Source organism: Nannospalax galili, unplaced genomic scaffold (assembly GCF_000622305.1).
Source record: "Nannospalax galili isolate Female #2095 unplaced genomic scaffold, S.galili_v1.0 scaffold582, whole genome shotgun sequence".
NCBI classification, from domain to species: Eukaryota; Metazoa; Chordata; class Mammalia; order Rodentia; family Spalacidae; genus Nannospalax; species Nannospalax galili.
The window spans coordinates 2,014,473-2,036,650 of NW_008349130.1; the positions used below are offsets into that span (position 1 = coordinate 2,014,473).

Genomic DNA, 22,178 nt, shown 5'->3' on the forward strand with positions numbered 1-22,178 from the left:
GTCGTGGTAAAAATAATATTAACAGTGAAATGTTTTCTTTGCTCAGTTACAAATCTGAAATTTGTACTTTAATATAGAAGCACCCCTTCCCTGCCTGAACTTAGGCTTGTTTGTAAAAATTTAACAACAAATCACAATTTAAATGTAATTTTGTCTGTGTGTCGAGATCCTCAATATTGCATTCCCTGTTCTCTTTGTGGATCAGTTTTTTTTTTTTTTTTTGAGTTAATAACACAAAAAGCATATTTAGGCTTTGTTTCAAAGAATAATAAAACGTATTGACTTAAATGGTTAGAATAAGATAATACTAGGGCTGGAGAGGTGGCTCAGCAGCTAACAGAACTGGCTGCTCTTGCAGAGGACCTGGGTTCAATTCCCAGCACCCACATGGCTGCTAACAACTGTCTGTAACTCCAGCTCTAGGGGATCCAACACCCTCTTCTGGCTTCTGTGGGCATTGCACATACAGGTGCACTTAATACATGCAGGCAATAGATTCATACACATAAAAATAAATAAAAAAATTTGAAAAGGAACTTTTTCTGAAAAGTGCTCTTAAATTTACATTTTAACTTACTTTTTATGACAGGACACTAATTTTATTATTCATATTTATTTATTTACAATATAGTAAAATATTGATTTCCAGGATATATGAGATAGAATATTTCTTAGCATTTGGATTTCCTTTATGTAAATATGCATTTCTTAAGAAGTAATAGAGGAATCAAAAATGTTAAAAGAAAAATGTGAGATAGGTTCTCATCACCTGTGTTGTAGAAGCAGGCAGAGCTCTGTGAGATCAAGGCCAACTTGATCAACAGAATGAGTTCCAGGCCAACTGAGGCTACAAGGAGACCCTGTCTCAAAAAGAAAAAAGTTAAGTATTTGCTTCATAAGTAACATCTCAAATGAAAAGCAAGAATATTTGCCTTTGGAGTTATTTTGATATGTATTCTTCTGCGGTCTAAAGGTATTCAACAGTATTGTGACTTGCAATCCCATGTTTTGTGCCAGAATGGGATGTTTTCAACAATGTCTCACATTAAAAATGTCTATTTAGCAGAAATGTTTCAGAATATTTAAAGATATTTAAAGTAAATAAATATCACTTGAGCTCCACCTCCTACCCCACAGGACTTTTCTCAGGATTTCTTCTGAGCCTGTGGAATGGAGTCAGTGTCCACTTTATTACTGTGAGGCAGTGCATCTTCATGACAGTCACTGTCCAATTAAGATGCTGCTTCTGGCGGGGGGAGGTCTGTGCCTGGTCACCTGACCTTATCAGGGGAGGACTGCCCTTCCTGCTGGTTAGGGCTCCTTAGGAACCTGAAAGACCTTCCAGCCTGAAGGGGGGACTGCCTCCTGTTCCTTGAAAAATACTGATTTTTAATTTTACAGAGTAAGGGGCTTCATTGCATTCTTTCCATCCACCCATGTATGTCCATCTTTTTCACATTCACCCCATCTGTTACTCTTTCTTATAAACCCTTCTCTCCCCCTTTCCCCTTCCATAGTCCTTCAACACAAAAACACAACTCTTACCTCAAAGGGGTTAAGAGATACTTTCTTATAGAGCCAAATATGAGTGACCACGACCCAAGAACACAGATTCAGGTTACCCCAAATTTCATGAGGTATTAGTTTCTTGAAGTTTTCATAGTAACAGAACAAAGAAAGTTATAAATCAAGGTACTTTTCAAATTCATAAATAGAGATATTAGGTAGGTGGCTTATAGCAAAGTGGAGAAATTGCTATATAGGCCTGAGATGCCATCTGGTAACATTCTCAGCTTTTGAGTTAGTGGAAGTTTGTGGTCTGTTAATACATTCCAAAAGGTTTTATCTGTTAGTCATATGGATGTTAGGTCAGACACACAGAGGTGGGCAAGGAATAACTCTTAAGCTATAATTTGGTAAAAGATATCCCAAGATAAATTATAATTAGACTCTGGACCTTCAACACTCCAACCTCTTCATAATAGCTGAAGTTGCAATCAGTTAATTGGCCTTCCAGAAGGTCTGTGTAAGGTGCTGTTTTCCCTAGAAACTTCTTGCTCATATCCCTAATACTTCTTTTACTTTTATGACCATTTTATACACCCCCTTCACATTCTACATATGAGAGAAAAACATATTTTCATGTCATTGTAAGACTGGTTTATTTCACTTAATACAATGATCATCCCATTCCATCCATTTCCCTGAAGGTGACATAATTTCTTTCAGTGAGTTAAGTCCCTTTATATATATATATCCCACTCATTTATCTGTTGATTGATACTTAGGCTGCTTCTGTAATTTTGCTTTGTGACTAGTGCTGCACAAAATATCCATATACAAATATCTCTAGAATAAGCTGACCTGGACTCCTTCAGATAGCTGTACCTGGTCACCTGACCTTAATAGGGTAAGATACCTGTTCTGTTTAGTGAAGACATGGCTTATAAAACATGTGCATTCAGAGTACCCGGAATTAGCTTGATGCTGCAGTTTCCTTTTTGTGACACATTGGATATTTATTTATTTATTTATTATTTATTATTTATTTATTTATTTATTTTGTGGCAGGGTAGTAGAATGTTGTGAATCTGGCAGATTGCTTTAGTTTACTTCCATTCATCATTGCGTTAATGTTGACATTCTAGAAAATGTTCACACATTTTACAGGGAAGGGTAAGTACATTTTAGTGATGTTGCCCACAGAGGCCAGAAGAGGGCACTAGATCCCTGGAGGTTGTGAGTTGCCCAACGTGGATGTTGGGAACTGAACTCTGGAATTTCAGCAAGTGCTTTTAACTGCTGACCCGTCTCTGTAGCCCCATGATTAGGTTTTTAAAAGCTAGAAAGCTGAGGACAGAGTCTCAGGTTGGAGTCACAGGATGCAAAGACAGGTACTGAGACCTTCACTGATTATGCTGTTCCTGATGGTACTTTCTGCCATGTCCACAGCAGCCTGCCCAGTGTCTGAAGAACACAGCTGCAGCTGTCCTGGGACCAGGGACCAGGGGTGTTACAGATAACAAGGATGTCTGCCTTCTCTTAGGGCCTCTTCCCCAATATGGAGGAAAAGTAGGTCATGGGTTGACCCCTGAGGAATTCTTTCAATTCCCTTACCCTAAAACTGGTGTAACAGGACCCCTACATACTTGGAACTGGACTTATCTTCTATTTTATATCTGAAGAAAGTTGATTACCCCAGAGACTGTCTCTACCATTTCAATAGTAGGGTCAGTGGTCAGTGTAATTGAAAAAACATGGTGCCTCTGTTGGAGAATTTATTGATGAACTCAGTGAGCAAAAATGTGCTCAACTGGAAGCAAAGTAGAGGCCCAGCAAACCAATCCAGGATGAGATTGAATTGGAAAAGGCACAGCAGGGACTGGTTCAGAAGTGCCAGATGTTCTGAGGAATGACATTGCCATGGACTTGGTGGTCACTTACTGGAATGACCACATGGAGTATATAAGGAAAAATTATATTTCCTCTTATATTTCCTGTCACATTTCTCTTAGGATGGGATGCATTGAAAGGAGAGAGAGTCCTGATAAACTGGGTGAGAAGCACATGGTGAGGGACAATTGCCTAGTGCACTGCACACCCAAGCCTGCTCACAAGGAAGGCTCAGGTGCAACCAGTTAATGTAAATGTATCTGTCTCAGTTGAGGCAGCCAGAAACAGTTGACTAAATGGAAACTAGTCTATGAGACAAGATCTCTCCGCATTGCTGTGTATTGAAATTACAGTGTGTCTTTCTTAAGAGATGTTCAGGGTTTATTTAGTAATGGATCGGTCAGTCAGATATTTCTGATCCTTACTCTGCAATTGGAGTGGGGATCACTTTTGAACAAGCAGTTTGCAGCACTTATCACCTGACTAAAATGATGAAATTATAGTTTAAATTTGTAGTTTGTAATAGACAATTGTAATAGACAGTTGTCTTATAATAGACAATTGTCTTAGACAATTGAAGCAAAATTTAGAAAGGAGAAGAGTTTTTACATAAAATATTATTACCAATTGGAGAAGAAACTTTTTAGAATTAGGATGTTTATAGTTATATGTGGTAACAAATAACTGGCATTATCAGAGCGGTCTGCGTCTCTATTCCCTATTGGCGATTTGGGTAACTTCTTCAGAGGAAGGTGCGGTAAGAATAGGAGGTAGGAATTGGCTAGGCAGTTAGGGTAAAAAGACCCCAAAGAAAAGTAGCCAGTTTTTTGGCTAAAAGTCAAAATGTTGAAAGTGTTTGAGAACATACTCTGTTCCAGAGGCCAAAAATGTTGAAAGTATTTGGGAGCTTGTATCTAATCCTTAAAAGATTTTAGGGTTACGTCTTCAGAGGGGGGAATGTTAGAGTAGCCAAAAGCCGCATAAAAATAAATCAATCAAAGAAGAAGAAAGAGTACATGAAATTATCAGAAAAAAGTGATGGGGGAGATATGGGAGGAGTTAGAGGGGAGGGAATGGGCATGGATTTGATCCAATCACCTTATATGCATGTATGAAATTCTCAATAAATCTTTAATTAAAAAAAAATCTAAAAACAAAAACAACAACAAAAAACAAATAACTGGCATTATAATCTCATTGTGTTATTAACAGTATCTGCCAGGTGGTACCATGTTATCCCTGAGTGTAATGTTGCGCCTACAGGGTGCTGTTTATAACCACAGTACAGGCTGTTCTTTTATTTGCTGTAGCCTATCCCAAGTGCAGCTATACAGCACAAGTACAAGAAAGTGAAACACTAATAAGTAAGAAGTGCTGTTTCCGAAATAACTAAAGATCGGCATGTTGAAATGTAAACAGTTTATATATTTTTAGATGAAAATGAAGCAGAAAGATTTTTTTAAAAGTTACACTTTCATAATTGAAGATCCAAACTATATCACCCTTTTTCAGTGTTAGCTGAAGATAGGAGACAGTCAGTTTTACTAAGTGCCTAGCCATAGTCAGCCATTAATGGGAACATTTATTATGATTTTATCAGATATTTATGTGAAAGGTGGGAGTTTAAGTGTTTGGTGACATCAAGCAAACAGCTGCTTACGTATTTTAATTTGCATTTCTTTATTTGAATTAAGTTATAAGGGAGAGCAGATTGGAGACTCTAACCTCTTAAGTTCATAATATTTTACTGCATACTAAATATAATACCTATAACATGGCAATATTCATTTAAAAATTAAGTGTATGCTACCACCCACATAGCTGGATTGTGGGCCAGGATTGTTTAATATGCCATTGGAAGGTTTGGGGACTTCTTTTCAGACTCTGGGTAGGAGAAAAATATGTTGGTCTAGATCTAGAAGCTATGCTTCATTCTGGGAAGGGCCACTGAGGTCTGGTCCCTGATACTCCATTCCTTAAATATTTGTGACTAATGAGACTGATTTGGAGTAGGAGAAATAGAAGGAGTTTGGGGTGGGGTGGTATCTGGAGATTTATGGGAGAGCACAAAGGAATAGATCACAGGGCAGAAGATTGTCTTTCAGGAGAGGGAGTGGAGCTGGGGAGCAGGGCCAGCAGTGTACTGTAGTATAGTCCGCAGAGTCCTGCTGCTCAGCTGTTCCTTCATCATCCGATGCTGAGTGAGTGCACATTACAGGCAGCCCAGAGGGGCAGAGCACTGGGTGGTTGGGGCAGCTGTGCAACACCACAGGATCCACATCAGACAGTCAGTGTCTACCATCACTTTAAGCCTCAGTGACAAAGCTGCCAGCTCACTGTTATTCAAAAATTACCTAAATCCTCATCATTGACTAATGAACACAGACTCCCAGCAGGTGGTTGAAAGTGCTGTCCAGTTTCTATTATTAGATTGTGCTCCATCTGCTAATTGTAAAAATATCAGTGTCTCATTTATGTGAAACTTTCAATTGAAGCTTACTGAAGGGAAATAAATTATAGACTAGTTATTGTTAATTATGGGCAGCCAAATTTAATTTGAATAGTAATTACTAACTTTTTAATATTGGTTATGAGTAGCCACGGCCATTGGTTCCTTTATTAAAAATGTTGGTGAGACTTAATTATATACAATTTCATTTTAATTTAGGAAACAATAAAAGATACCTGTTAAATGTACATCATTATTTTCCTTCTCCCTGAATATTTGGTTCATGAGAATTGAAAACATGTTTTATAAGCTTTTTCTCATTACTGATTAGTTCATTTCAGACTATATTTCTGAATGGTTCAGTTTTGTTTTCAAGGTGCATACTTGAAATAGTAAAGCAAATAGGTCCAATAGGACACCCCCAAAATGATTTGTGTCTTTGAAAAAAAAATCAACACGACTTACTGCAGTTGATTTTTTTTTATTTTGAAAACATGATACTGGTTTTCCAAAATAATTATAGTAGTTATGAGACATTGCTGGTGGTTAGGGTAGTATGCAGATAAAGTTATGGCCCAATGAGATCCTCTGGTACTGGAGTTACAGAAGAGTGTTAGCTGCTATGTGGGTGCTAGGAGCCAACTAAGAACCAAACTCTGGAAGAGTAGCCAGTGCTCTTAACAGCTGAAGCATCTTTCTAGCTCTGGAACTAGAACTGTGTGCTGAACAGCACTAAGGGGCACTTGACACCCTCAGTCCCCAGGAGAAACAAGGCTTTGTAGGTTGGTCCATTGAGGCTTCTCTTTGCATGGTCAGAATGTATTTCTCATTGCCCCCTCTTCGTGTGCTACCTTCTTAACAGGCTTTGGGGTAGGGTTTGGGCATCATCAAGTCAGCTGATCAATCCAGGGGCTTTTGGATGCAGGCCTGCACCTCCAAGCCAATGAGCTGGAAACTCCTTTTGGAAATGCTAACACAACTGACACTGTGTTAACAAAAGCACAAGTTGACAGTTTTTGTGTATGATGATGACCAGATTACATCATTTGTTTACTCATTTGATACTCAACTCTAGAACATTCCAGACCCAAACACTGGATTTGAGTGCCAGATTTCAACAGGAGCATTAATCTAGTGAGGTTCCCAAAGAAGGGTGGTCAAGATGAAGGAAAACAGGAAATCCTATCCTCAAGTGAAGGAGGCTGTGAGGTTGATGGGGAAGCAAATTCCAAGTCTTATATAAGAGCTGGGCTTGGTGATTCATACCTTTAATCCCAGCACTTGGGAGGCAGAGGAAGGAGGACCTCTGTGAGACTAAGGTTAGCCTGGTCAAGTTCCAGGCCGGCTAGGGCTACAGGGAACCTCTATCTCAAAAAACTCAAATAAATAAATAAATAAATAAATAAATAAATAAATAAATAAATAAACAAACAAACCACCTGGGGAGACTGGCCTTCTAGGTAAGCAGATTCTGAAAGGATGATGCCTTAGCCAAATGCTCATTTATTGACACACTGTGAAAAGAGTGCACTAACCCAATAGACTGGTAGATCCACCAGGAGACTGGTGTTTTCCTTACTGGGGAATCTTGTGTGAGAAGCCGTCTTGTGCCTGGTTCTGGAAGTTGAAGAAATCACACCTGGGGAGACTGGCCTTCTAGGTAAGCAGATTCTGAAAGGATGATGCCTTAGCCAAATGCTCATTTATTGACACACTGTGAAAAGAGTGCACTAACCCAATAGACTGGTAGATCCACCAGGAGACTGGTGTTTTCCTTACTGGGGAATCTTGTGTGAGAAGCCGTCTTGTGCCTGGTTCTGGAAGTTGAAGAAATCAGTTTGAAGAATGAATTGTTTTCATTTGAAGTCCTGTTGACCAATTTTTTTTTCTGTTGTGATTCATATCTAAGAAGTCATTTTTTCAACTCAAGATTATAAAGATTTTCATATACATTTTTCTAGTCATTTTATTCTAGACATTTTACCTTAATTTTTATATATGATTCTAGGTACATATGAATAAATGTCTAGTTGTTCCAACTAAAAAGACTACTTTTCCATCCATTGCATTATCTTGGCACCTTTGTTAAGAATCTGTTGTCCAGAAGACACAAGCTGGTGTGTCTAGATCCTCTTCTGGTCCATTGACCCATGTGACTAGTTTATATCATTGCCATTTTGATGATTGTAGTTTCTAATATTGAAGTCAGATAATATGAATCCTATAGTTTTGTTCTTTTAAAAATTAGTTTTGACAATTCTTGTTCTTTTTATTTCCTCTGTGTATCTTATTATCAGCTTATCAATTTATACAGAGTGTTTGCTATTGTTTTGATGGTGATTATATTGAATCCGTAGAACATTTCGGGAAAAGTCAGCTAGCTATAATATTGACTCTTTTGACCTATATGAACTCAGTGTTTACTTAGGTCTCCTTTAATTTCTCATAGCAATGTATATAAGTGTGCTATTGCAATGATCAAATGGGCACAACCTGTGATCTCTGATCTGGATTCACGCTATGACTTTGCCTCTTTTCTGAATGATCTTGGGTACATTAACTTCTCTCAGCTGCAGTTTCCTCATCTGTCAAATAGGGATTATCCCTCATTGCATGTGAAGGTTAAATGAAATAACGTGTATAAAGACCTCTCATTGTGACTAGGACAAGTCTAGTGTGCTCTAAGAGTCACTGCCCTCCTCATCATCATGCACTTCACCCTGGAGTAGAGATAGCTATCTCTGCCAAATTCTTATTCTTGTCCAGCCTGGCAGATGGACTGTGGCAGCTGCACAGGGTTCCCCTTTGGTCAGCTTGGCTGAGTGCTGCCACACTCTTAATTTCTGAGCTTCTTCTCTGCTCATATTAACCCCACACAGTGGTGGCTGTTGACACACTCTTCCAATATTGTCGGTGAGGAGAACCACTGATTCCACCCCCCCCCCATTCAGCCTATTCCTTGGTTTTCCAATCTTGCTGTTGTGTACAAGATATCCTGAGTGTTCTGTCCGTCTGATGTCTTTTACATTTGTTTTTTGAGTTTAACTGGTAGAGATTTGAGGCTGCCTCACCATCACCCATCTTCAGGGTTTGTGGATCGGGCACCACCAAATAGACTAGTATATTTTAAGTGCTTGCACAGGACATGTATTTTTTTTTAAACTTTGCCTCACTTATGGGGGAGTGCAGAGAAAATGGGGCCATGTTTTTGTTTTAAAATGTTGTAAGGATGAGATGTGAAGGTAATTTGCTATTACCTACATTAGCTTGTGGTTCTTTTGTTATTTGAAGTCTTATGAATTCAGAAAGTCCATTGTTGTGAAAACACAATCTTTATCCTTACTGTTGAGCCATAGCCTTTGCTGATTGGTATTGTCTCTCTTACGTATCTTTCAAGTGATTTCTCTGGAGTGAGACTTCTTTGTGGCTTCTCTGTCTTCTTGGTGACTGAATTTTTATGTATTTGCAATTTAGCTTCAAGAATATTCTGTATTGACAAATACTCTACTCTTTTTGAATCATTAATCATTGTATTTTATTTAGTTTTGGTTTTGGAGCAAATATTCTGCTTCCTAACTAACTAGACCTGGCCACAGCATGCATGTCATCTGTGTATCAGTTTCCTTATGTATTCTCTCTTTCTCTGGATATGTGTGTGTGTGTGTGTGTGTGTGTGTGTGTGTGTGTGTGTGTATGTTCTTAAATGTGAAATACTGTCTTTAAGAACTTATAAAGCTATTGTAGTAGCTCAGAGATAGTCTTTTGAAAGTATAGCTCATAACAAGTTGAAGTTTGTTGTTGTTTATTTAAAGACAGAGTCTCCCTGTAACCCCAGCTGACCTGGAACTTGCTATGTAGACCAGGCTGACCTTGATCTCACAGAGATTCTCCTGCCTCTACCTCCCAAGTACTGTGATGAGTTTTGTTTTTTTAAGATAACATGGAGAAACTGGAGCTGTAGTTCAGTTGGTAGAGTGTTTGTTTCGCATGCATGAGGCCCTGGGATCCATCCTCAGCACTGCATAGTCCCAGCATGGTGGCCCATGCCTCTAATTCTAGCACTTTGGAGGTAGAGGCAGGTGGAGCACAGCAAGTTTGAGGCCAGCCACCTGGTCTACATAGCAACGTCCATGGCCACGTAGTGAGACCTTATCACAAGTATACAACCCTTCTTGGAAATTTTATCTTTAACTTTATCTCTGACTTTCCAGAGACCTCTTGTTTTAACTTGTTTCTGTATAAACAAAGTCAGGAGGACGGTCTTTGATTTACAAAGCCAAACTGGAGAGGAGAACTCTTGGTCCCTCACTTCTTTCTCCGTCCCAGCAGACTTGGTTTCCTTGGAAACTACACAGTATACATGATTTATGAATTATGGCTCGAGTTAGCTCAAGAACTCTGTCTGCTCTTTGGAATTTGTTTTCAAGACTATAAAAGTAATTAAGTTTAATGAGTAAATATAAGAATATATTTACTTAAGAATATATTTACCTAAATATTTAAAATTATGAAATTAAAGATGCGGAAGTGATCTCTCCATAGTCAAAACTCTCACAATTTTGTACCACAAAAGATGCTTGATGAAAAAGAATTCAGAATTTAAAGAGGTCCATATGATTTCTGCATTTTTGTACAGTGAATTAAAAACCAGTTAATCAGTCTCAGCTTTCAATGAATCATTTGGCTTAAAGTCTTGCAACTTAACAAAGTCAGACACTCCTATAAGAGACATTTATTCAGGACCCAATCACTTGAAAACAAAAAGTTAATAATGGCATAAAACAAAGAAAAGATAAAGGAAAAAGTGGAGCCATAGGGTGGGAACAGAATTCAGTCTTACATACAAAAATTTATCAACAAAACTTGTTAGTTCTAATTTTTAATTTAGTTTTTGGTTTTTCTGAGACAGGATCTCACTCTGTAGCCCACCCATGCTGGACTGGAACTCAGAGTGTAGCCCTGATAACCTTGAACTCAAGGAGATTCTCCTTCCTCAGCCTCTAGAGTTCTGAGATTACAAGTGTGAGGTATCACATCTGGCCTGATTCTACCTTTTCTGAAGCAGTGTGTGTGTGTGTGTGTGTGTGTGTGTGTGTGTGTGTGTGTGATGGATGACAGAATTCAGTTGAGGGAATTCTTATTTGTGAGGGATTACTGGTAATTGTTACCACCAGAGTGAGAAGCTTATTCTAATAGCATCTGGGCAGGACTGAGCTTGATTTCATAGGGTGATGTTTGTTTCCTTTTTAAAAGAGTATTTAATGGATCTGGGTTGGTGTGCTCATTAAAGAGAGCATCATCGCTTCTGTCATATAGTCTACATTGCCACAGAAATTCAGGTGACTATATTTTAGTTGTCTAAAGAGTCTAAGAAGCCAGGAGTGGTGGCTCAGGCTTGTAATCCCAGCAGCTGGGAGGGGGAGGCAGGAGAATTGCCATGAGTTTGAGACCTGCCTGAACTGCATAGTGAGCTCCTGGTCAGCCTAGACTACAGAGTGAAACCCTGAGTACAAAGACCAGAAGAAACAGAAATTAAAGAGAGACTAAAACATACTTAAAAGGCCTAGGGAATGGAGAATTTTTTTTTTTTTTTCTTTTTGAGACAGGGTTTCCCTGTAACCCCAGCTGGCCTGGAACTCACTATGTAGACCAGGCTGGCCTTGAGCTCACAGAGCTCCACCTGTCTCTGCCTCCTGAGTACTGGGACTAAAGGCGTGCACTACCACTCCCAGATGGAATGGAGAATTTTTACAGAAGGAAATAGAGGATTTCATATTCCTTCTCTGAGTATATCACTGAGAAATTTTATTTGCATAAATAATTTACCCCTGTATAATTGTGGCCTTAATACCTTAATTTTAAAGTTTATTTTTATCTTGTTTAATTATATCTTTTCCCCAGAACTCTATTTTTAAGTCAAGGTAATTTGCCTCTCAGAATTCGATAATTGTGTATATCCTTCTAATTGAGGAATCCCAGATGATCTGACTACCCAGCATTCATTATTTATAGCAAAGATCCAGGTGTGGCACCTGCCTGTGGCTAGAGCACTTGTTGCACTTTGCTGTTGGTTATGCAGCACACAGCATAACCTGGATCTCCATAGCTTGATTTTGTAATGAAAACTCTGATTTCAAAAGTGACATACCCAGATTAATGGGAAGAAAAACCTAGCTAAATTGTGATAATTTAGAAGTCTAAATTTGGTTGTCTGTAGGCTATGCAGAACGTTAGAAGTGGGGAAATGAGGTCGCGACCCTAGACTTTTGTTCTTTTCTGGATCCTCATGCTGGGAAAGCCGCCTTCATTTTTAGTGGCATGATTCCTGCCTTAGGTGACTGGGCTAGGAAGATGCTGAAGTCGTGCTGTTTGGTGCTCTCATGAATCACAGCTGCCTGAACAACTGCATTCTGATCCCTCTTGTCTTACAGCTGTAAGGGAGTTTTTCTACACTTCTGAGCAATGTTTGTGTGCTTACTCCATTGGGTGCCAGTTGCCTGGTTAGCTTGGTGCACTTGTCAGATTCAGATTGGGGGCCTGGAGAGATGGCACCCCTCCTCTCACATTTGGAAAGGAGCTCTGCCTCAAGCAGGCTGGGAAATGGATGTGTGAAAGTTTGGTAATTATATCAGATGGAAATGGTAGCCTTCACCTTAAATATAGTTGTTTGTATTTAAATTGTGCAAAGACTGTCGTGCAAATGGTTCCTTACTATATTTTGGATTCTTCTGACCACTTAGAAAAATGGAAGGTGTGTTTTAATTGTAATATCACTACTATTAAATTTAAGAAAGGAATTAAAGCTCTCCTGGAAAACAAAGGGTCAAGAAAGACCAACTGTAGCACAGGTTTTAAAAATGGTTTCTAAATGCTAGGCTATTTCCAGACAGTTAATATTGTTATCTCTTTTCTCCTAGTTAATGGTATGCAATCCTCGTTTTGTTTTTGTTCATTTTTTATTTTGATATAGTGTCTCTCTGTAGTCCCCAGCTGGCCTAGAACTTGTATGTAGACCAGACTGTTCTCAAACTCACAGCGATCTACCTCTGCCTCCACAGTGCTGGGATTAAAGGTATGTGCCACCACGGCTGGCTAGGGATCTTGTTTTAAGAACAGAAGTGGTTTATGATTTTGGCTCTTCAGTTACCACAAATTTCACTTTCCTCACCCTTATAATGTATGTAATGCCCATTTGGAGAATTTTTTTGAGACCTTAGAAGGGCAATGTCTAAAGCGGATAGCTCAGTGCTCAGTGCTTAGTGCATAAATACCCCCAAATGGCAGCTGCTATTCCATAGATGTTCATGTCAGCTCCTGTAGTCTTCCATTAGGTCACTTGTAAGTGTTGTACTTGATTTTGCTCTATGAAATCCTTTGTATGTTCTCTGCCTTCTTAAGTATAAACGATTTCTCTTTTCTCAAATTGAATTTTGACCTTTTCAAAAGTCTGGAATTCACCAAAGACAAGGAATTATCCAGCACTTCATGAATGCCGATGTTTATATTGGGTTGGCTGGTTGCCAGGTGCAAGCAGCATTCAAAAGCAGACATAAATTTTTCCCTTTATAAGAGGCCACATGGCTCTCGGGCTCCCATGGGGTATCAATGGGTGTTATGTGTGCAGAGCAAGGGAAAGGTCTTACTATTAAAAAGTAGGGTACTGTGCTATATAATATAAATCAGTATGCTCCCATGAACTCACGTTTTGTTCTAAAAGATGTCTTTGTCTTGAGGTCTTGTTAAGAGTCTACCTAGTACTCACTGTCAATATTTGGTAGACATCTTAGTAGCTGAATCCTATATGATGTTTTGAGTTTATCAAAAAACTAGTGGTGGTGAAGCTCAAACAGAAATATTTATTATAATTTATATACTGCATTTTGTTAAAGTAGTAAGTATTTGCTAAGGAATTTCCTTTTGCTACCAAGTTTAAAACATTGACAGGAATCTCTTTCCCAAATCTATAAAACAAAAAAAATGTTTGCTTGTTATTCACAGTGGTCAGAAAATGTAATTTTAATTATGTATGCTATGTGTGCTCATTAACTTTACTTATAAAACTCTTTGCTATGAATTAATGTCATTCATTCTGTTTACAGTGCTATTTTCAATTCTGTTTTCTGATTAGTCCTTAAATATAAAAGTTACATAAATCAACGAAAAAATAAATAAAAGTAGATATTAAGAAATTCAAAATCAGGTTTAGCTTTTCCCTTAATTATTATGTGATGTGCATCAGTAAGATCAGAGCATATGGCAAACTATATCACTGCTTCTGTGGACTTAATGATAAATTTTCCCTGGGGTTTCTCAGACATTTTATTATGTGCAAGTACTATGTGAACAGGTGAAAGATTTGGGTTTCTTTGTGTAACTTCAAAGGGAAAGTTATTTATTCTTGGGGTTCAGGGGGATGACATTTCTAATTCTCCCTCAGTTTTTTTGTAAGGGAAGACATTTCTGATAGTCGATTAGCTTATTATACAAATAAAATAGCCTCCCTTCCAGCATGGTAGGCAAAGTGTGTAGGGCCCTTTCTCATCATTATCTTGTTAAATTCCTCATTTTGTGAAGACTAGGACAGTTAAAATGTTTAGCCTTGTTTTCTCTCCTGTGAAAACAACAAGAAGAATGCCAAGAGTTTTTGATGGGAATAGAGTTGCGGGGAGGGAAGGGGAGGATAGAACAGAGACCACAATGTATGTACATGTGAAAGCATCACAGTGAACCAATCAGTAAAGTTAATATGTGGTAATCACAATATAGGTTTTGCTGGTAGAGTTGAAATGCAGTCTTTGAGACTGTGGTAGTGTGACAACTTACATGCCTTGTATTCTGGAAGGGATCCTAGACAAAACGAGGATGCTTATGGGGAAAGTGGTTAAATCCAAACTGATCTGGAGTATAATTTTAAAACATGAGAAGGGGCTACAAATTTTTTAGTGGAACATAAGGCCAAAGTTTTGAAAACAACTAAACAGAAGAAAAATTTTCACACATGGAAGTAGATAAGAATACTGTAAAATATTTTTTTATTTATGTTTGTGTGTGCATGTGAGTGTGTACACTGTATGCAGGTGCATGTGACTGGTGGCCAGAAGTGGGTATTGGACCTTTTGGAGATGGAGTCACAAGCATTTGTGGGATGCCTGGCTTGGTAAGTGGGTACTGGTATCTGACCTCCGTTCTCCATGATTGTGTAGCAAGCTTTTTTAACTGCTGGGCCCCAAGAGTGCTTAATTTTTTTTTTCATTTATTTATTACTTTGGGGGGGAGGGTGTGCATGCGAGGGTGCACTTGTGGAGGTCAGAGCCAGCCTGCAGGTGTCATTTCACTCCTACCACTGCTTGTGTCCCGGGAATAGCACTTGGGTTGCCTGCCCCCAAGAATTCTTTTAATCATACAGTTTTGCTTCGAATTTAGAAACTTTAGAAATAAATGTCAATCAATATCATAATGGATAAATTGATTATCATATACTTGGGCAGTCAGTGCTACATGCCACTTAAAAGAATGAACTAGAGGTTCTTAACTAGTGGTTAAGAACACTGGTTGTTCTTGCAGAAGATCCTGGTTCGAATCCCAGCACCCACATGGCAGCTAACAACTGCCCGTAACTCCAGTTCCAGGTGATCCGACAGCTTCTTCCGTCCTCCGTGGGCATTGCACGACATGGGTGCACTTACCTCACATACACAAAAAAATATTAAAATTAAAAAAATATTTAAGAATGAACTAGAATAGTCAATGAAAAATGTTTGTAATAAAGTAAATATCAAGATAAAAAAATCTTCGAATAATTTTAGAATTTTTCAAAATTTCAAATTTGAAAAATTTAATTTAAACATTATATTTACACACAGTTCTCAAATAGCAATATTTATAGTGAAATAAGCAATATTCTGTTTTTCCCCTTTCCCGCTTTATTACTAAAAGTCATTTGAAATCATGTTTTAGTGTTTCTCATGGTTGGTTACTTTATGTCTCTAAATGCAGTGTTTATGCTGTGATTTTAAAGGGTTATTTTTATTTTTATTTTTATGTGTATGGGTGTTTTGCCTGGGTGTATTACATGCAGAGCTCACATAGCTGCTATGTGGGTCCTAGGAACTGAACTCAGGTCTTCTGAATTGCTGAGCCATTTCTCCAGCCCCATATACTGTGTGTTTTGTTTTTTTTTTTTTCAAAGATGCTAACTGTAGACTTTCCCTGTTTTTATAGGGGAAGGTTTCTCCTGTCCTCTGCTTCCTTCTCATTTCCCAAGACTGTACTTTACTACAGAATATAGCAATATTTTTTATGGTATAGTTTTTAGTTTTGTCAAGTCGTTCATGTGGCTAGTTTAAAAGTGAAAGCTTATCCCCAAGTCAGCAGTCCTGCCGTGAGTGGTGGCGCACACCTTTGATCCCAGCACTGGGGAGGCAGAGGCAGGCCGATCTCTGTGAGATCAAGGGCAACAAGGTCTACATAAAGAGTTTTAGGCCAGCTGAGGCTACAGGGAGACTCTGTCTCAAACAAACAAAAACAAATATGTCTTAGACAGACAGACAGACCAACCAGCAGTACCTTCCATAGCCTCCACCTCACAAAATGTGAGGTGGCAGACAGGATGTGTAGGGACTTGGAGGCTCCGCCGGGCTGGCGAGTCTCTCCATGCTTTCTCATGCGTGGTCAGCAGGCCTCTGCTCCTTGCTTAGAATTGGCTAGAGGCTAAAACATGGTCACGTGTGGCAGTGTACTTTCCCCAGAGGGAGTGGGCGCCCAAGTAGAAACCTGGTGCAGCAAGGCTTATGAGTGAGGGTATACATTATCGGGGACTGGAGCCCACAGTGACCCCGAGGACGCAGGGTGTTGGTGGAAGCAGCCTTTTTGAGCAGGTTTGACCTATGTATGTAATGTCACGTTAGGTTATTCCAGAATAAAGTAGTGATTTTAATTTTTTTGATTCTATTAATTGGCCCAGACTCTTACTTTTGATGTACTCTTAGAATTTAGAATAAAATAATTGATAGTTTTAAAGATCATATAGTTTATTCTCTGATTTTTGTACTTAATAAATAAAAATGTAGGTTCTGCAAGGGCCTAACTTGGTCCAGCTCAGGACTCACCTGCTGAATGTAGTGGAGTTGGCTGAGGCTGTTTGACTTGGATCCTGTGAAGTTCCTGCTCTGCCATAGTCCTTTTGCCCCCTGTTCTGTAGTACAGCTTCATTAATGTAACATTGTCACTTTTAGAAACGTATTTCTATTATTTATCTAGGGAATAACTTATTTTATTTTCTAATGTGAAATAATTCAGATGTTATATTGAAAAACTTGCTATGTGTTTTTTTAATATAAACCTGACACTGGATTTTACCAGATGATGAAGTACTTATATAACAAAAGTCTGCCCTCACCACCAGCTCCCACAAAGCTAAAAATATATGTCTTTTCTAAGTCGAGATTTTTTGACATGTCAGTGTTCCTGGTATTACTCAACCCAGCGTGGAACCCACATGCAGGCATGCCAGTCTGCCCTGCTTTCATTACCCTTTCTCTTTTGGAGACATTTTATTAATAATACTGGCATTGGCCTATGTTTCCTCACTGGAGTATGAATACTCCCTCTGTCCCTGTGTCTCACAGGTACAGTCTCTGATGCAGCTCTATAGTGGATTACATAGGCCTGAATATTTTGACCCAGGACTTGATGCATACTTGATGTTGAGTTACATACATGTAGAAACGTTAGAAACTGGTTTCACAGCACCACTTTAATACTCTGTATTCAGTACAGGAAATTGTAGTGTTTCCTTTAGTGACACTGCATTTTTTAACTATCACATTTCACACAGATCTAGAATATCAGCTGGACCACTTTTCCTGTGTAGGGCACAGTTGTTCCTGTGCCTTACTGAGAGGCTTAACTTCAACCTAAGTGCCTCCCACCCCTCCTACCTTCTACCTCCACTAAAGAATTTGTGACCTTTTAAAGTAATACCTAGTTGTTCTCTTAAAAAATATTTCTAGTCATTCTTTTGAGAATGTCATACAGTATGTTTTGATTGTTAACTGGCTTGATCTTGTGTGAACACAATCTTTCTGCCCCCTCTTCTGCCTCTTCTGTGATGGTCCCTGAGCTTTGGGGAAGGAGTGTAATATTGATGTTTGATTTATGACTAAGCACTCCATAGTTATTTATTCTTTGCACTTTAACCAGTTTTAAGTTTCTCTGTTAGCTTTTTTTTTAAAAGAGAAGGTCTTACTCTATAGCCCTGGAACTCACTATGTAGACCAGACAGGCTGGTCTTGAACTCACAGGGATTCTCCTGCCTCTGCCTCCTGAGTACTGAGATTAAAGGTGTGTGTCACCACACCTGACCAATATCTGTTTTTTCTGAGGTAAAGTTTATGATTGCATTTCATTTTAAAGAGATTCAGTTGTCAGAAATTATGGTTAAGATACCTTGTAGTAATTGAATGATTTGCTCTTGAAAGATAAATTACTTTGGGATATGATAGGCTTAAGGCTCTGTTTAAATTAACCAGAAGAGCTATTTTTATAAATAGAACTTTTGCATTGAAAAAAAAATAGGAAGTCTCATTCTCTGACTTTTAATTCATTAAGAGGGTTTGAAACTAATAGTAGTTATTTAGGATTTTTTGTTGTTCTTGTTATGGTAAGCTAATTTCAAGGTTAACTACTCTTCTAGCTTACATTTGATGCTGGAATAAAACTCTCTAACCAAAAGCAGCTTAGGGAAAGGGGGTTTGTTTCAGTTTATGGATTATTGTCCATTATTGAGGGAAGTCAGTACAAGCACTCAAGCAGAATTTGAAGCAGAAAGCATGGAGGAATGCTGTTTGCTGGCTCTCTTATACATCCCAGAATCACTTGCCCAGGGAATGGTGCTGCCCATAGTGGACTGTGCCCTCCTGTATCAACAGAAGACAATCCCCCACAGATATGTCTCATGCCACTCTGATCTGAGCAGTCCCTTAGTGGAGATGTCCTTCTCAAATGACTCTAAACTGTGTCCAGGTTGATAGTTAAAGCTAACTGGGACAACTATTATGCTGTATTTGCTGATTCAATGCATTGACAACTTGAAGATAACATACTACACAAAAGTTACACCAGGGGCTAGAGAGATGGCTCTGGTTATGAGCACTTACCCTTCTTCCAAAGGACTTGAGTTCAGTTCCCAACACCCTCTTCTGGCCTCTGTGGGCATACACACAAGGCATACGGTCACACAGATGGAGAAACATACACATAAATGAAAATAATGAAAACAAATCTTTAAAAAGCCAAAAATTACATCATACTTTATGGGGTAATGCCAAGACCACAAGGCCTTACAGCCAACATAGTGGGTGCCGGGGTCCTGGCTATGCCATCATTAAGCAGGGACCTTTTATGACTTAACGTCTCTGTACTTCAGTTTCCTTATCAAGTTGATGGTTTACTGATGACCATTGTGCTTTTAAGGGATGTAATAAGAGAGCAGACACTGATGAAATCGTGTTGGAAGTGTTCCCAAGTACGTGTTCACATGCAGCAAGAACATAAAATAGCAGGAACATGACTACAAAACTTGTTAGCAACATTTTTGCTATTCTTATACATGGCTTTTTATATCATTTCTATTACTATTATACCTTGTGATAATTTCATTTTGGAAGCACATGATATAGGTATAAAGTTGGAAGAGTATAAGCATTTTGACAATAGGAATAAGTTTTATTAAAAATTACCATGCTTTCTATGCAGTTGCAGGCTTATAGAAAAATTGGGCAGATAGGAAAGATTTCCCTTTATCTTTCATCTTCAAAAATTTTTACAAGACTATTTTTTCTTTTTCATTGTATATTTTTATTGAACTTTTGGCATTTCATACAATATATCTTAATCATATCTAGACCCTTTCCCCTTTCTGCACTCACATGGCCCACCAACCTTACTTCATGCATTCTGTCATATATGTTAAGGCCTATAGAGTCAAGTTTGTGTACCCAACTGTCTCACAGTGTGAGTTCATCCACTGGAGCCTGCTCAGTCTATATAGAGTCACTCCTTTAAAGAAGATCAATTCTCCCTCATCCAGCAGTGATCAGCTACCAGTAATTCTTTGGCTAAGGATGGGGGTTTTGTCTGATTGAATCAGCATGGGTCTTGTGCATGCTTTCACCATTGCTGTGAGTTCATATGAACAAGTTCCCAGAGGCCTGGAATACTTTGTTTTCTTATGGACATGCACTACCCTGGCTCTTAAAATCTTTCTGCCCCTTCTTCTTCAATGGTCCCCGAGCCCTGGGTGGGTGAGGAAGCTTCCGATGAGAGTTGAGAGATGCCTTAGCATTCTCTGTACCCCTTGTACCACTATGTTCCATGAACCTTAGGTATAGTGGTTCCATGGTTGATTTGTTATTTGGGGTTAGGCATTTCATAGACACTTATTCTCTGTGTGTGACCAGTTGTGGTACTCAGTACTAACCTCCATCTGTTGCAAAAATAAGCTTCTTTGGTGAATGGGGGACTACTTTTATTTGATATATATGAATGTTTTGCATGTGTGTAAGTGCACCATGTGCATGCAATGCCCCCAGAGGCCAGAAGAGGGCGACAGATCCTCAGGAACTGGAGTTAAGGCCAGGTCTTAGCTGCTATGTAGATGTTGGAAACTAAACCTGGGTCCTCTGCAAGAGCAGGCAGTGCTCTTAATTGCTGAGACATCTCTCCAGCCCCTTATTAGCATCTTTAATTGGTGTGGTGCATTAAAACTGAGGAACCAGTTGGTTCCTGGGTGTGGTGGCACAAGCCTTTAATCTCAGGCAGATCTGTCTACTTTAGTGAGTTTCAGGTCAGCTGGGGCTACAGGGAGACTGTATCTTAAAAAAAGAAAAAAACCAAAATAAAAATAAAATAAAACTAAGGAACGAATATCAATATGTTATTATTATGGAAACCCATAGCTTACTTTAGGGTGTTGAACGGTTCTGTGGATTTTGGCAAGTACACAAATCCATCATCCCCCATGATAGCTTAAGGGAGAATAGTTTCATTGTTATCCCAAGATTTTCTTGTTCCGCCTACTTATTCTTCTCTTCTTCGCTCTGCAAACCTTGGCAACCACTGAGATCAGTTTTGCTTATTTGTGTCTTTTCCAGAAGGTCCTATAGTTGGAGCTGGATTGTATGTACTTTCTATAACTAGCTTCTCTCAGTTATGTCATTAAGGTTCTTTCCCACTGATTTACTGTTTCTCATTTCCAGACACTATATGGGTATACGGCAGTTTGCTTATCTGTTCATCTGTTGAAGAATATCTTGGTTTTGTCTATTGTTTTTGTTAATTATAAATAAAATTCTTTGAATATTCCTAACATTATGTGCAGGTTTTGTGTAGATGTAAGTTTTCATGTCATTTGTGTAAATATGTAAGAGTGTGGTTGCTGGACGTTCTGGTACAGCTGTGTTCAGTTTTATAAGAATCTGCGGAACTGTCCTCCTGCATGGCTGTTTGGCTTTGTGTTTCTCCCATCAGCAAGAGCATTCCTACCACTTCATGTTTGCTGCCCTTGGTGTCACTGTTTGTGGTGTCAGTCGCTCTAGTGGATGCTGCTCCTTCTTTTCATTTGTAATTCTCTAAAAACATCTGATGCTGGGAATCTTCTCATAAGCTTATTTGCTGTTTCTTTTCTTTGATGAGCTGACTGTTCCGACTGTTTGCTCAGTTTTTAATTGAGTTGCTCTTAATATTGATTCCTTAAGAATTCATTGTATATTTTTGGCACATGATAATTAAAAGTACTAGACTGGTAGAATTAACCTTATTGGATGTTTAACAGCCATAGTTTGAGGCCTATACTAATGTGGTCAGAGGGACTTAAAGGACAGTTTTTGCCCCTTGCCCTCCAAGGTTGACTAAGTTCCAGGGGACTATGGAACATCTCTCAGAATGTCCTGTAACTGTGGTGAGTCACCTGTCCTCTTGTTCGGGGAGGCCATGGAGACCCCACAAGATGGACTTGAACCAGTGTCCAGTCTACAAAGAGGAGGGTCAACTCGGAGGAAACATCTCATCCATGCTTCCAAGTGAAGCCAGACATGGCTGAGCAGGACCTTTGACTTATCTTCACATAGATGGAACTGGTAAAAGAAAGGAGCCAGGAGCTCCTCCCAAGCCCACGTGACCCCTGAGGAACAGATCCTCAAGTGACTTAAGTGTAAAATTAAATTGATTTGGGCCAGGTGTTGTGGTGCACATCTTTAATCCCAGCAATCGGGAGGCAGAGGCAGGTGGTGGATCTCTGTGAGTTCAAGGCCAGCCTGGTCTACGTAGTGAGTTCTAG

The 22,178-nt window shown here is 39.0% G+C and overlaps 1 protein-coding gene and 1 pseudogene across 16 annotated transcripts in view; both read left to right on the forward strand.

Moving 5' to 3' along the window:
- Nucleotides 1-22,178, forward strand: part of Dst (dystonin) — a 489,235-nt gene that overhangs the window by 165,196 nt on the left and 301,861 nt on the right. The window lies entirely within an intron of this gene.
- Nucleotides 2,916-3,642, forward strand: LOC108491465 (annotated as a pseudogene).